Source organism: Rattus rattus, chromosome 1 (assembly GCF_011064425.1).
Source record: "Rattus rattus isolate New Zealand chromosome 1, Rrattus_CSIRO_v1, whole genome shotgun sequence".
NCBI lineage: Eukaryota > Metazoa > Chordata > Mammalia > Rodentia > Muridae > Rattus > Rattus rattus.
In genome coordinates this window covers 233,398,062-233,412,720 of record NC_046154.1, presented here as the reverse complement: position 1 = coordinate 233,412,720, position 14,659 = coordinate 233,398,062, and positions in this window count along the sequence as shown.

Genomic DNA, 14,659 nt, shown 5'->3' with positions numbered 1-14,659 from the left:
ACCCCACGAATAATTGTGTAATTGAGGTAGAGGATTGTGAAAATGTTTGGCAATAGTGAAAGATTTCTGAACATGGGATGGCCAAACAGTAATTCAAAGTTAAATGTGTAATGAGCCAGACAGGTGTTTTGGAAGGGCTCATCCGTGTGAGCCACAGGACTTCACTGCAGCCTTGGTTTTGCACACACATGTGTGTTTTGCATGGCACATGCCGTGAAGCACCATCAAACACGGCCTGGAACACCAGGGCTCACATTTGAGACAGATTTGAGAATGTGAATGACATTCTTTTATTGGACACACAAAGGTTTTTATCTTAAATACAATAGCTTATTAAACAAAAACCAAAATGAAACAACAACAACACCACCCAAAGAATATTTTTTCCTACTGTCGTTCCTCAGCATGGATTACCAAATCGGCACCTGCCTTTGTCGAGCAATTGCTGGCTTGCGTTTCATAAAAAGCCACTACGTGAATTTTGGTTTGATATTGGGACAGAATTTCAGCAGTTTTTCAAATGTTTCCAAGCACACACCAGTCAGTTTAGGCTTTACTTGCGCAAAGCTGAATTCTCAGTGTTGACCATGGTAAAATCAGTCTAAGAAAGAGGCTGGAGATAGTTTGTGGCCTGCGGTACCCTCAGGCCTGGTGGTGTTAGGGTCTAAGAATTGCTGAAGACTGATACCCTAGACTTCCAATTGTACATAAAAGCAAAGAGCATTTATTTACCTGAATTTCCTGCATGTAGGGGTCTCCCCACTTGGGAATGGAGACCTCTGATGGACTCGAAGGCCCAGATTTTACTGTCAGTCAGGGTAAGTCCTCGGAGGGGTGTGTGCCCGTTTACCTTGGTTGGTTAGCACTATTTCTAGGGGTCTGACTGAGTCAATAATTGGTTAGGCTCTAGAGACCTCCCTGTGTGTGGGGGGGGAGGGTGTGGGGTCCATTGCTTATTCATTCTAGCTACCTAGTCTTACTTCAAGCCAGATGACAAGGTGTCCTGGAATTGGCTGCCTGCAGCTGTGGTTGGCTGACCACAGGTTCCTGGATCCAGGCCTCATTATAAGGAAACAGAAACTTAGGCCTAGTCTCCCAAATTGCCAGTTTGTAGCCTGTCTTGAAGTCAGCCTGGCACTGGCTTACTCAGCCCCCATCAGTGCCGAGTGCCTTTACCTACTGGTCCATCTTACCTGCCTACCAAGATTTAATTCTTTATGTAAAAAGAAACATATCTCACTAGTATACAAACTTGCCTTTGTCTTTAATAAATGGAAAAGTTTTGATACTTAAGTTTTATTTTTAATTTTCTAAAAACGTATTCTTTCTAAAAACGTTTACATCCTGCTGTCTCCACCCTGGTCACCCTCTCCCACAATCCTTCCCCCCTCCCCTCCCCTTCTTCTCTGAGTTCCCTCACTCCCTCCCTGGGTGTTGCCCTACCCTGGTACTTCGAGTCTCTGCAAGGCTAGATGCTTCCTGTTCCACGGAGGCCAGACAAGGCAGCCCGCTAGAACATATCCCACATACAGGTAGCAGCTTTTGGGACCCACATGAAGACCAAGTTGTACATCTGATGCATATTTGAGGGGAGGCCTAGGTCCAGCCCATGTATGTTCTTTGGTTGGTGGGTCAGACTCTGAAAGCCCCAAGGGTCCAGGTTAGTTGACCCTGTTGGTCTTCCTATGGAGTTCCTAACCCCTTCAAGGTCCACAATCCTTCCTCCCATTCTTCTGTAAGAATCCCAAGCTCCAATATATATATATATTCTCCAGCTGCTGAATGGAGCCTCTCAGAGGACAACATGCTTCTGTCTACAAGTGTAACAGAGTATCATTAATAGTATTAGGGATTTGTGTGTGCACATGGGATGGGTCTCAAGTTGGGTTGGTTATTGGTTGGCCATTCCCTCAGTCTTTGCTCCATCCCCGTGTCTGCCTTTCTTGTAGGCTGGATAAATTTTGGAAGGAAAGTTTTGTGGATGGGTTGGTGTCTCTATTACTCCACTGGGTTCCTGCCTGGCTACAGGAGGTGGCCTCTTCAGGTTCCATAGCCCCAGTGTAGTGAGTTATAGCCAAGGTCATCCCCCATAGATACTTTAGAAAAATTTTAACTTCTAGGGCACACTTATCAAAATGTGCAAGTTTTTTTATTGTATGTAGGGGAGTGGGGGGTGGGGAATATTGTTCTATGACTTCTGCCCATTTCTTAAGGCCTATAGAAATAAAACTTAAGGTGCTTTAAGTTATAAAAACAAAAATAAATGCGAAACTTAAAAATTAATAGCTCAGTGGTAGAGCGCTTGCCTAGGAAGCTTAAGGCCCTGGGTTCGGGTCCCCAGCTCCAAAAAAAAGAACAACAACAAAAAAAAATTAAATAAGTTTCTTATGATTTAATATAGAAAAAAATTGACATCTAGATCTCTATTATATTGCTATATAAATGATTTTGCATAAAAATTCTGGAGCAAAATGGAGATAACAGCTTCTGGTTTCTGCCAGCACCAGGAGCTGATGCAGTCCCGCAGCTCTCTGTACCCGAATCCCACAGGGGAGAGAGCTGGACTTTCAGAAGTGCAGACAATCCTGAGAGCTCAGGGGAGACCACTACTTCTGCTCACATTCCTGTCCCAAGAGGAACCCGCCTTGAGCCCTCTGGACACAGGAACCTAGGAGCAGTCAGGGAGAGAGGATCCTTCCTGGTCTCTGCCTGTGCTCAGATCTGAAAGCCAGTTGCCAGGAGCACTGACATACCTGAAAGCAGAGGTAAGACCAGAGGTAAGACTTCCTCTCTGAGGGATCTGCCTGGAGTCCTCTGGACACACAAACCCAGGAGCAGTTTGGGACAGGACCCTTCCGGTTTCTGCCTGTGCCTGGAGCTGACCTCGTCCCACAGTTCTCTGTACACAGATCACACTAGGAGAAAACAGGTCTCCAGGAGTGCTGACACACAGGCTTATAAGAGGGTTAAGCCACTGTCAGAGACAGCAAGACTAGCTAACACCAGAGATAACCAGATGTTGAGAGGCAAGCACAGGGACCTAAGCAACAGAAACCAAGACTACTTGGCATCATCAAAGTCCAGCTCCCACCAAAGCAAATACAGGATATCCCAACACACTGGACAAGGAAGATTTGGATTTAAAATCACATTTCATGATGATATTACAGGACTTTAAAAAGGACATAAATAACTCCCTTAAAGAAATACAGGACAACACAGGCAAACAAGTAGAAGCCCTTAAAGAGGAAACACAAAAATCCCTTAAAGAATTACAGGAAAATACAACCAAATGAGTGAAATAATTGGGAAAAAATCCAGGAACTAAAAATGGAAATAGAAACCATAAAGAAATCACAAGGGGAGAAAACCCTGGAGATAGAAAACCTAGGAAAAAGATCAGGAGTCATAGACATAAGAATCACCAACATAATACAAGAGATAGAAGAGAGAATCTTAGGGGCAGAAGATACCATGGAAAACATTGACACAAACATCAAAGAAAATGTAGAAAGCAAAAAGCTCCTAACCCAAAACATCCAGGAAATCCAAGACACAATGAGAAGATCAAACCTAATGATAATAGATATAGAAGAGAGTGAAGATTCCCAACTTGAAGGGCCAGTAAAAGATAATAAAATCATAGAAGAAAACTTCCCCAACATAAAGAAAGAGATGCCCATAAACATACAAAAAGCCTACAGAACACCAAATAGATTGGACCAGAAAAGAAATTCCTCCTGTCACATAATAGTCAAAACATCAAATGCACAAAACAAAGAATATTAAAAGCAGTAAAGGAAAAAAGTCAATAAAAAGGAAGACCTATCAGAATTACATCAGACTTTTTACCAGAGACAATGAAAGCCAGAAGATCCTGGACAGATGTCATATAGACTGTAAGAGAACACAAATGCCAGCCCTGGCTACTATATCCAGCAAAACTCTCAACTAACATAGATAGAGAAACCAAGATATCCCATGACAAAACCAAATTTACAAACATATTTCCACAAATCCAGCCCTACAAAGGATAATAGATGGAAAACTTCAACACAAGGAGGGAAACTACACCATAGAAAAAGTGAGAAAGTAATCTTGCAACAAACACAAGAGAGCCACACAAACATAATTCCACCTCTAACAACAAAAATAACAGGAAACAACAATCATTGGTCCCTAGTATCTCTGAACATCAATGGACTTAATTCCCCAATAAAAAGACATAGACTAATAGACTGGATATGTAAAGAGGATCCAGCATTTTGCTGCATACAAGAAACACACTTCAGTGACAGACACTAACTCAGACTAAAAGGCTGGAAAACCATTTTCCAAGCAAATGGTCCCAAGAAACAAGCTGGAGTAGCCATTCTAATATCAAATAAAATTCACTTTCAACCAAAAGTTATCAAAAAAGATAAAGAAGGACACTTCATATTCATCAAAGAAAAAATCCACCAAGATAAATTCTCAATCCTGATTCTCTATGTTCCAAATGCAAGGGCACCTACATTCATAAAAGAAACCTTACTACAGCTCAAAACACATATTGCACATCACACAATAATAGTAGGAGACTTCAACATCCTACTGTCATCAATCTACAGATCATGGAAAAAGAAACTAAACAGAGACATACAGAAAATAAGTTATGAACCAAATGGATTTAACAGATATTTATAGAACATTTCATCCTAAAACAAAAGAATATACCTTCTTCTCAGCACCTCATGGTTCCTTTTCCAAAATCGACCATATAATCGGTTACAAAACAGGCCTCAACAGATACAAGAAGAATGAAATAATCCCATGCATCCTATCAGATCACCACAGACTAAGGCTGGTCTTCAATAACAACAAAAACGACAGAAAGCCCACATACACATGGAAGCTGAACAACACTCTCCTCAATGATAACCTGGTGAAGGAAGAAATAAAGAAAGGAATTGAAGACTTTTTAGAATTTAATGAAAATGAAGGCACAGCATACCCAAACTTATGGGACACAATGAAAGCAGCGCTAACAGGAAAACTCATAGCTCTGAGTGCCTCCAAAAAGAAACTGGAGAGAGCATACACTAGCAGTTTGACAGCACACTTAAAAGCTCTAGAACAAAAAGAATCAAATACACCCAAGAGGAGTAGACAGCAGGAAATAATCAAGCTTAGAGCTGAAATCAACCAAGTAGAACAAAAAGAACTATACAAAGAATCAACAAAACCAGGAGCTGGTTCTTCGAGAAAATCAATAAGATAGATAAACCCTTAGGCAGACTAACCAGAGGGCACAGAGGGCGTATCAAAATTAACAAAATCAGAAATGAAAAGGGAGACATAGCACAGAATCTGAGGAAATTAAAAAATCATTTGACCCTACTACAACAGGCTACATTCAACAAACTCGAAAATCTGGATGAAATGGACAATTTTCTAGACAGATACCAGATATCAAAGTTAAATCAGGAACAGATAAACCATCTAACCAGTCCCATAACTCCCAAAGAAATAGAAGCAGTTATTAAATGTCTCCCAATTGAATAAAGGCCAGGACCAGATGGGTTTAGTGGAGAATTCTATCAGACCTTCATAGAAGAGCTTATACCAATACTGTCCAAACTATCCCACAAAATAGAAACAGAATGAAACTGAATTCCTTCTATGAAGCCACAATTACATTTATACCTAAACCACAGAGACCCAACAAAGAAAGAGAACTACAGATCACTTTCCCTTATGAATATCAACGCAAAAATACTCAATAATATTCTTGCAAACTGAATCCAAGAACACATCAAAATGATCATTCATCATGATCAAGTAGGCTTTATCCCAGGGATGCAGGGATGTTTCAGTATATGGAAATCTATCAATGTAATCCACTTTGTAAACAAACAAAGAAAAAACACCACATGACCATCTCATTAGATGCTGAGAAAGCATTTGACAAAATTCAACACCCCTTCATGATAAAAGTCCTGGAAAGAATAGGAATTCAAGGTCCATACCTAAACATAGTAAAAACCATATACAGCAAACCAGTAGCCAACATCAAACTAAATGGAGAGAAACTTGAAGCAATCCCACTAAAATCAGAGACTAGACAAGGCTGGCCACTCTCTACTTATTCAATATAGTACTTGAAGTCCTAGCCAGAGCAATCAGACAACAAAATGAGGTCAAAGGGATACAAATCGGAAAGGAAGAAGTCAAAACACCACTATTTGCAGATGCTATGATAGTATACTTAAGTGACCCCAAAAGTTCCACCAGAGAACTCCTAAACCTGATAAACAACTTCAGCAAAGTGGTTGGATATAAAGTTAACTCAAACAAATCAGTAGCCTTCTACTCAAAGGATAAACAGACTGAGAAAGAAATAATACACCTGAAATTATAACATAAAATACCTTGGTGTGACTCTAATCGAGCAAGTGAAAGATCTGTATGATAAGAACTTCAAGTCTCTGAAGAAAGAAGTTGAAGATCTCAGAAGATGGAAAGACCTCCCATGCTCATGAATTGGCAGGATTACTATAGTAAAAATGGCTATTTTGCCAAAAGCAATCTTCAGATTCAGTGCAATCTCCATCAAAATTCCAACTCAATTCTTCATAGAGTTGGAAAGAGCAATTTGCAAATTCATTTGGAATAACAAAAAACAAAAACAAAAACAAAAAAACAGGACAGTGAAAACTATCCTTAACAATGAAAGAAATTCTGGGGGAATCACTATCCCTGACCTCAAGCTGTATTACAGAGCAATAGTGATAAAAACTGTATTGTATTGGTACAGAGACAGACAGGTAGATCAATGATTCCATTGAAGACACAGAAATGAACCCCCACACCTATGGTCACTTGATCTTTGACAAAGGAGCTAAAACCATCCAATGGAAGAAAGATAGCGTTTTCAACAAATGGTGCTGGTTCAACTGGAGGTCAACATGTAGAAGAATGCAAATCGATCCATGCTTATCACCCTGTACAAAGCTCAAGTCCAAGTGGATCAAGGACCTCCACATAAAACCAGATACACTCAAACTAATAGAAGGAAAAGCGGGGAAGAGCCTTGAACACATGGGCACTGGGGAAAATTTCCTGAACAGAACACCAATGACTTCTGCTCTAAGATCAAGAATAGACTAATGGGACCTCATAAAATTGCAAAGCTTCTGTAAGGCAAAGGACACTGTCATTAAAACAAAATGGCAACCAACAGATTGGGAAAAGATCTTTATCAATCCTACATCTGATAGAGGACTGATATCCAATATATACAAAGAACTCAAGAAGTTAGACAGCAGGGAGACAAATAACCCTATTAAAAATGGGGTACAGAGCTAAACAACAAATTATCAGCTGAGGACTATCAAATGGCTGAGAAGTTCCTAAAGAAATGTTCAACATCCTTAGTCATCAGGGAAATGCAAATCAAAAGAACCCTGAAATTCCACCTAACACCAGTCAGAGTGGCTAAGATAAAAAACTCAGGTGAAACAGATGCTTGTGAGGATGTGGGGAAAGAGGAACACTCCTCCATTGTTGGTGGGATTGCAAGCTGGTACAACCACTCTGGAAATCGGTCTGGGGGTTCCCCAGAAAATTGGATATAGTACTACCTGAACATCCAGCTACACCACTCCTGGGCATATACACAAAAGATGCTCCAACATATAACAAGGACATATGGTCCACTATTCATAGCAGCCTTATTTATAATAGCAGAAGCTGGAAAGAACCCAGATGCCCTTCAATAGAGGAATGGATACAGAATATGCGGTACATTTACACAATGGAATATTACTCAGCTATCAAAAACAATGACTTCATGAAATTCATTGTCCAATGGATGGAACTAGAAAATATCATCCTGAGTGAGGTAACCCAATCACAAAAACCACACATTGCTTACACTCACTGATGAGTGGATATTAGCCCAAAAGCTCAAAGTACCCAAGATAAAATCCACAGACCACATGAAGCTGAAGAAGAAGGATGACCAAAGTTGGATGCTTCAGTCCTTCTTAAAAGGGGAAACAAAAATATTCATAGGAGGAAATATGGAGACAAAGTGTGGAGCAGAGATTGGAGGAATGAGCATTCAGAGCCTGTCCCACCTGGGGATCCAGCCCATATACATACAGCCACCCAAGCCAGACAATATTGCTGATGCCACGAAGTGCATGCTGGGGTTGGGGATTTAGCTGAGTGGTAGAGCGCTTGCCTAGGAAGCGCAAGGCCCTGGGTTCGGTCCCCAGCTCCGAAAAAAAGAACCAAAAAAAAAAAAAAAGAAGTGCATGCTGACAGGAGCCTGATATAGCTGTCTCCTGAGAGACTCCGCCAGAGCATGACAAATACAGAGGCGAATGCTAGCAGCCAACCATTGAACTGAGAACGGGGTCCCCATTGGAGGAGTTAGAGAAAAGATTGAAGGAGCTGAAGGGGCTTGCAACCCCATAAGAACAACAATACCAACCAACCAACCAGAGCTCCCAGGGACTAAACCACCATCCAAAGTGTACACACAGAGGGCCCAGTGGCTCCAGCTGCATATGTAGCAGAGGATGGCCTTGATGGGCACCAATAGGAGGAGAACCCCTTGGTCCTGCCAAGGCTGGACCCTCCAGTGTAGGGGAATGTCAGGGCGAGGAAGCAGGAAGGGGTGGGTGTTTGGGGAGGGGGAACACCCTCAGAGAAAAAGGGGGAGGAGGGTGGACAAAGGGATAACATTTGAAATATAAATAAAAACTATCGAATTAAATAAATGGATATAACAAGGGAAAAGTTTAAGAAGCCTTGTTTTAGGGGCAGTTTCTCTACTTAGGAACATCCCCAGGCTTTCTACTACCTTTTAACATCGTATTACAGGTGAGGGGAGCCGAGTGAGTTAAAATACTTCTCCGTTTATTATAATCTAACTTTAAAAAATGCTTTGTTCGATTATTACAAGACCAGGAATCTTCAGACTTCATAAAAAGCTCACATGTTTGGAGAGCATTTTTGTGTGTTTCCATGGAGAAGATACTCCTGCCACTCTGGAAGCTGGTTTTTATTCCTGGCGTTGGGTAGGAAAGCCTGGTTCTAATGCTAATGCATGTGCTAGGTATACAACATACCCTCATAGAATGCCAGTAGACCTGCTTCTTCCTGATGGAATTAGTTCCCTCTGCTAGGACGTTACTGCTCCTCGCCTGTTGCTCTCTTGGCACAAGGGACCTGAAGTGACCCCCAAGAAACTCTCAGGTTTAAAGAGTTTATTATTGTTATTGTTGTTGTTATTGTTATATGTTTTCTGATGAACTAGTTCCTATGTTAGAATCATGACCTCTAGACCCAGAAAGTTGTAATGAGAGTGACAGGCTCCCCTCATGGCTTACTAGGAGAGATGGGATGAACGCGTTAATTTTCTATCGCTGCTGTTTTCTACCCTGAAAGCTGTGTGCCTTTTCTATTACTGTACAGAGACAACATGACCAAGGCATCTTATAAAAGATTTGTTGGGACTTACATTTCCAGATAATGAGTCCATGACCATCATGGCTGGCATGGTACTGGAGCAGTAGCTGAGAGCTTACATCTTTCTACAAGCACAGCTAGAGAGAGCTAACTGGAAATGGCTTGGCCTTTTAAAACTTCAAAGCCTAGTCACACACCCTTCTTCAACAAGGCCACAATTCCTCGTCCTTCACAAATGGGAGCCATTCTCACTCAGATAACTACATTGCCTTCTTAAGTGTAGTGGCTGTCAAGGATAATTTCCCCATCTTGACAACATTATTTTATCATAACATTGTAGGTTCCAGATATTAGAATATGAACTTATTCCGAGCCATTATTCAACCTATCCTTGTGAGAATTCTCTATCTACTTGCCATCCCCAAAAGTGCAGCAGTCTATCTACATGGAACACAGCGCCATATAATGGTGTTGAGAGTGGATACGGCCCTCCCAAATGGCCGTAACTTGAGCTGAGGGAAGGACGCTGGGAAGATTTACACACAGGGCTCTGGAGTCTGAACGTCTTCCTGTGCCTCTTGTTTCTTCTGACTTTGGAATTTATCTTGTATGATCCCTGTCATCGATTCTGGATGAGGTGGATTAACTTGAGTCTGACAAAACCCAGTTCCTAATGGGAAGCAAGCTGTATAGTCACCAATAGCCCACTAGCACAGTCCCCACTAGCACGCATAGAACTGGTTTCCTTGTCACTATGGCTGTCCCCTGCAGAGATGGCCTGACCTTGCTGTAGGTCAGTGACTCACTTATGATTCTCCCATTAGAGCTTGCTGTGAACTTCGGATTCTTATCACAAATACTCTTTACCACAGAATCTCCTGGCTTGAATGTTCCAGACAACAGGGCTAAATCACACTGCAGCCTGGACAAGCCAGAGGGCCTCCCATTCCCTGGATCCCACCGAGAATGTCAGACTCCCTGTCAGACAGTTTATGAATTAGAACCAAGATTTCCAAGTTACAACTTACCACGGAGACCCACAGAGCTCAGTGTACTTTGGTGGTAGAAGAGTTCTGGTGAAATGACTGAGTAATCTGCTATAGTTAGTTTTGGCTATGAGGAAGATACTGTATCATTTAATCAAACTTCTGAGGCAAAAATCTTTCACTGACATAACAGGCTGCTTGTCTTTTGGGGATTATCTCCTCTGACATGTGACATGCCGTTTATTGTTTATCTAGGCCAGTTGACACAACACCATCTGTGGCACACTCCCGACGATCCAGATCTCATCAGTCTTTATCCATTAGAGGGTAGGAGAGTTAATTTAACTCTATGACAGGATTAGACTTGTGCACTGATGTCTCTCCAGCATAAAATCAAACTTCTGGTCCAGCAGCCTGTGGACTTAGCTCCACACATACTGTCATGGCTTCTGGTGGTGTGTATAGGCTAGGTCTGTCAGTCTCCTTTGGCATATAGGCTCATTTGGAAATGTATGTATTGGAATGAATTTCCTAAGTAATTATTAAAGCTCGAAATTTTATGTGCAAGTTACTAAAATATAAATAGTATTAAGAAAACTAGACATAAATGGTTAATTCATTGGTCAGAGTGAAGAACAGTAATCCATGAAACATGGAAAGCAATCCAGGCAAGTGAAAATCACTCCGATTTACTGCTGTCTGGAGAAAGTGTCCAGCTGTGGCCCAGAGGTAGAGAGTCCAGGTCGACCAGGCTGGGATCCCAAGGCAACTAGTTCACAGGGTAGACTGTTAAAAGAGTGTGGAGAAAAACAGTTGTACTCAAACTTTTCCAGAAAATGGAAGATGGAATGCATCCCAACTGTTGGCCTCATCATATATGAGGTCAACAGTATTTGCATAACATTAACACAAAAATTCATCATATGCTAGTATGGGCTAGTTCCTTTAATAGTACCTTCTTACCACCTGTGGGAAACGTGGCCAGATGAAGATAGGACCATGATCATTGTGGGAGTGTGTGTGGGGTGTGCATGCCTGTATGAGAGTGAAAGCAGGAGTGAGAAAAAGAGCGAGAGAGAGTGAGAGAGAGAGAGAGAAATCTTCCAGGAGCAGTGGGGTTACAGGTGTGTGCTACCCCTGACTTTCTGTGGACTCTAGAGATCTGAACTCAAAATTGCATGGCGAATGCTTTAACCATGGAAGCATCTCCTGGCCTGAGAGCACATTTTAAAACACGAGGGAGCCAGGCATATGTTGGTGCACACCTACAATTCCAGAACTCAGAAGGCTAAGAGGATCATATTGCGACCACTCTAGATTACAGAGACTTTAAAGGGGGGGGCATTCCTAGGATATTAACGAATGTATAAAATTTATATTAACCATGTTACATTTTCATTTTAAATCCTCCAATAGTATCTATTTAAATGCTCTTGAGATGGGGACTCACTTAGCACTGTGCATGTAATCAAGGCTTGTCTTCAACTGCTCATCCTGCTCCTCCTCCTGAATGCTGATATCCTAAACCTGTGCCTCCACACTTACTCCACCACATTCCTATTCGGCCTTCAGCCCTTACTCTTTCCCCTCCATACACTTGAACTTGTTTTAGCCCCTCAGACTCCTCCACAATGCACTTGTGTACTTTATCCTCAATTATGGAACGATGTCCCAGTTTTGTCACTCAATGCCTATGCTCCTTGGACCCCATCATCACATATTCTAAGTGAGTTGGACTTGTTTTTTGAGACAGGGTCTCTCTACATAGTCCTGGTTGCCCTGCAACTATGTAGTCCAGGCTTTCTTCAAACTCACAGAGATCCACCTGCCTCCCAAGTGCTGGATTAAAGGCGTGTGCCTTTAATCATAGGCTCCTATTGCACCAAGATCCTTTCCTCCCAGGGCTTGCTAGAATGTGGATGACACACAAGGTTAGCTGTGGAGGTTGTGTAACTATTTGGTCTTCCACTATAAGATCTGTGGAGTCTGGGTTTGGCGTTGTCCACTGTTTTATTGCACTGTCCAGTACATTGCTGGTTCTCAGTGTTATCTGTGAATGGTCTTCCAATAACAGTTGGTGATGGATTTTTATTTCCATGGCTTCTCCACTAGGGGGCAGCATTAACAGCAAACGAAAAAAAACTTGATTTCAAAGTTCTCAATTTTAGGTGTGAGCAGTGCTAAGCTGCTGTTTATTGATTTATTATCTGCCCTTACTTGCCACACTTCTGTGTGGTTGCTTATTTATTGTGTCTCTTATATTGTATGCTACTGTCTGTCAAATATGTCATATGGATATTTAGTCCACCATTCAGAATACAAGAAGAATTTACTGCCTATAAGAAAGAATCCCAACTGAGGCATAAACAGATCTGGTAGCCAGGGTCAGGGGTTAGGAGTTGCAGATTTTTTTTTTTAATGACAAAGATTAGAAACACTTTTCAGGGCGAGTGTTGCTGATCAAGGATCTCCTTAAGAAGTCCTGTAATCTCATCTTGGCATACCTGGATAGTACATCTCCAGAGTAAAAACTCAACAGCCTCCTGGGAATGCCTGCTCTGTCTCGGTGCTGACACTAGCTTGCCTGACTGTTGTAGAAAACTTTACTCCCAGTCAGGGGTTTCGAGCCTGTCTTTGATCACTTCGTTCTCGGATAACCGGAAACCAGTGCTTTGCCTTTCTGACTGTCTTTATTTCCCTTCCTGTCTTGTTATGTAACCCAGGCCACCTGGGACTCAGGGATTGAACAATGTTTAGTGAAATGAATTCCACCAGCTTCACCTGACACCAACTGCCTGGCAATAGCATATGACAAAAGGCAATCCCTTAGTTCCCAAGTGGTGCTCTGTCTCACTTCCCTTGTACTCAAGCCTCAGGTTGGTTTAGTTCCAATACAGCAAGCTGTTGGCACAGGAGTTCAAAGGAACCCGGCCAATGAGGAGGAAGTACGCCAATTCAGGTCTCTCTGAAAAAGGAATGTTACAAGCAGGTGTCTGCAGTGGGGTCATAGGATAGCATTTCCTTGGGAGCTTGCTGTGTGTACAAGACACTGCTCACAACAGTCTTATCGTGAACATGCACATCACCATGTTCTGTTACAAGCAAATCACAATGGCTCACTTCTGGGTACCAAAACTCTGGGGCCTACCTGTGCCTCCTTGCCCACCCAGCAAAATCTCACCCAACCAATTCAAGTAGCAGTTCCACATAGCGTTCCTATTCTTCCCCGGTTTGCACCTGTCCAGCAAGTTATCGTGTGGCAGCTACTCCACTCCAGCACTGAGGACTTGTGTAATTTCTGCCACCAAGTTCTGCTCCTTGGTGAGAGGACTTTTTTTTTTTTTTTTTAAATAACCTAATGGACCGTTATTTTCTGTACCGATTGAACGTTTGTGCTTAATGGGAAAGGCACCAACACAGTCCTTATTGCTACTGCTGCAAATAAGAATAGCAGGCATGCACAATGTATGTAAGCCCAGGTATACAGAAGACAAGGAAGGAAAGACACCCTGTTTGTTGTCTGTCTCCTTTCATCAAGCAGACCAGCTCACAGGGCTTCAAGTACATCACAACAGAGCTCTATGTGACCCTCAGCTATTAGCTGTGTGTGTGTGTATGTGTGTGTGTGTGTTATTTTTTTAATGAAAAAGACTTTTCAGGTATAGTGTTGCTGATCAAAAATTTCCTCAATAAAAAGTCCTGTAATCCCATTTTAGCATACATACCTGATGCTACATCTCCAGGGTAAAAACTCGACAGCATCCTTGGAATGCCCGCTATGGGTCTGTGCCAACACTAGCTTACCTGACCACCACAGGTACAAGGAATACTGTGGGAACGGTGACTTGCCTATCCAGCTGTCTTAATTTCACGTAACTGGTCTTCGTGGGACTCAGGGATTGAACAACTCTTAGTGAGCTGCATTCCACCAGCTGTACCTGACACCATCTGCCTGTTCACAGCATATGACAAAAGCCAAGGTCTTCCTGTAGCTTCCTCACCAGGAGAAGAGAAATCTAAAGTTTAAGGTCTATAAAAATCTTAGGACTTTGGTACAGCTACTGTACAGTCCAAGGCTAGACCTTTAGATTCCCTACAATTCCGAGAAGTGACTCTTGGTTTTAAGACGAGGTCTCACTCTCTGTACCATGACTCAGGTTGTCCTTGAACTTACAGCAATCATCCTGCCTTCAGCCTTCCAAGTGCTGAGATTA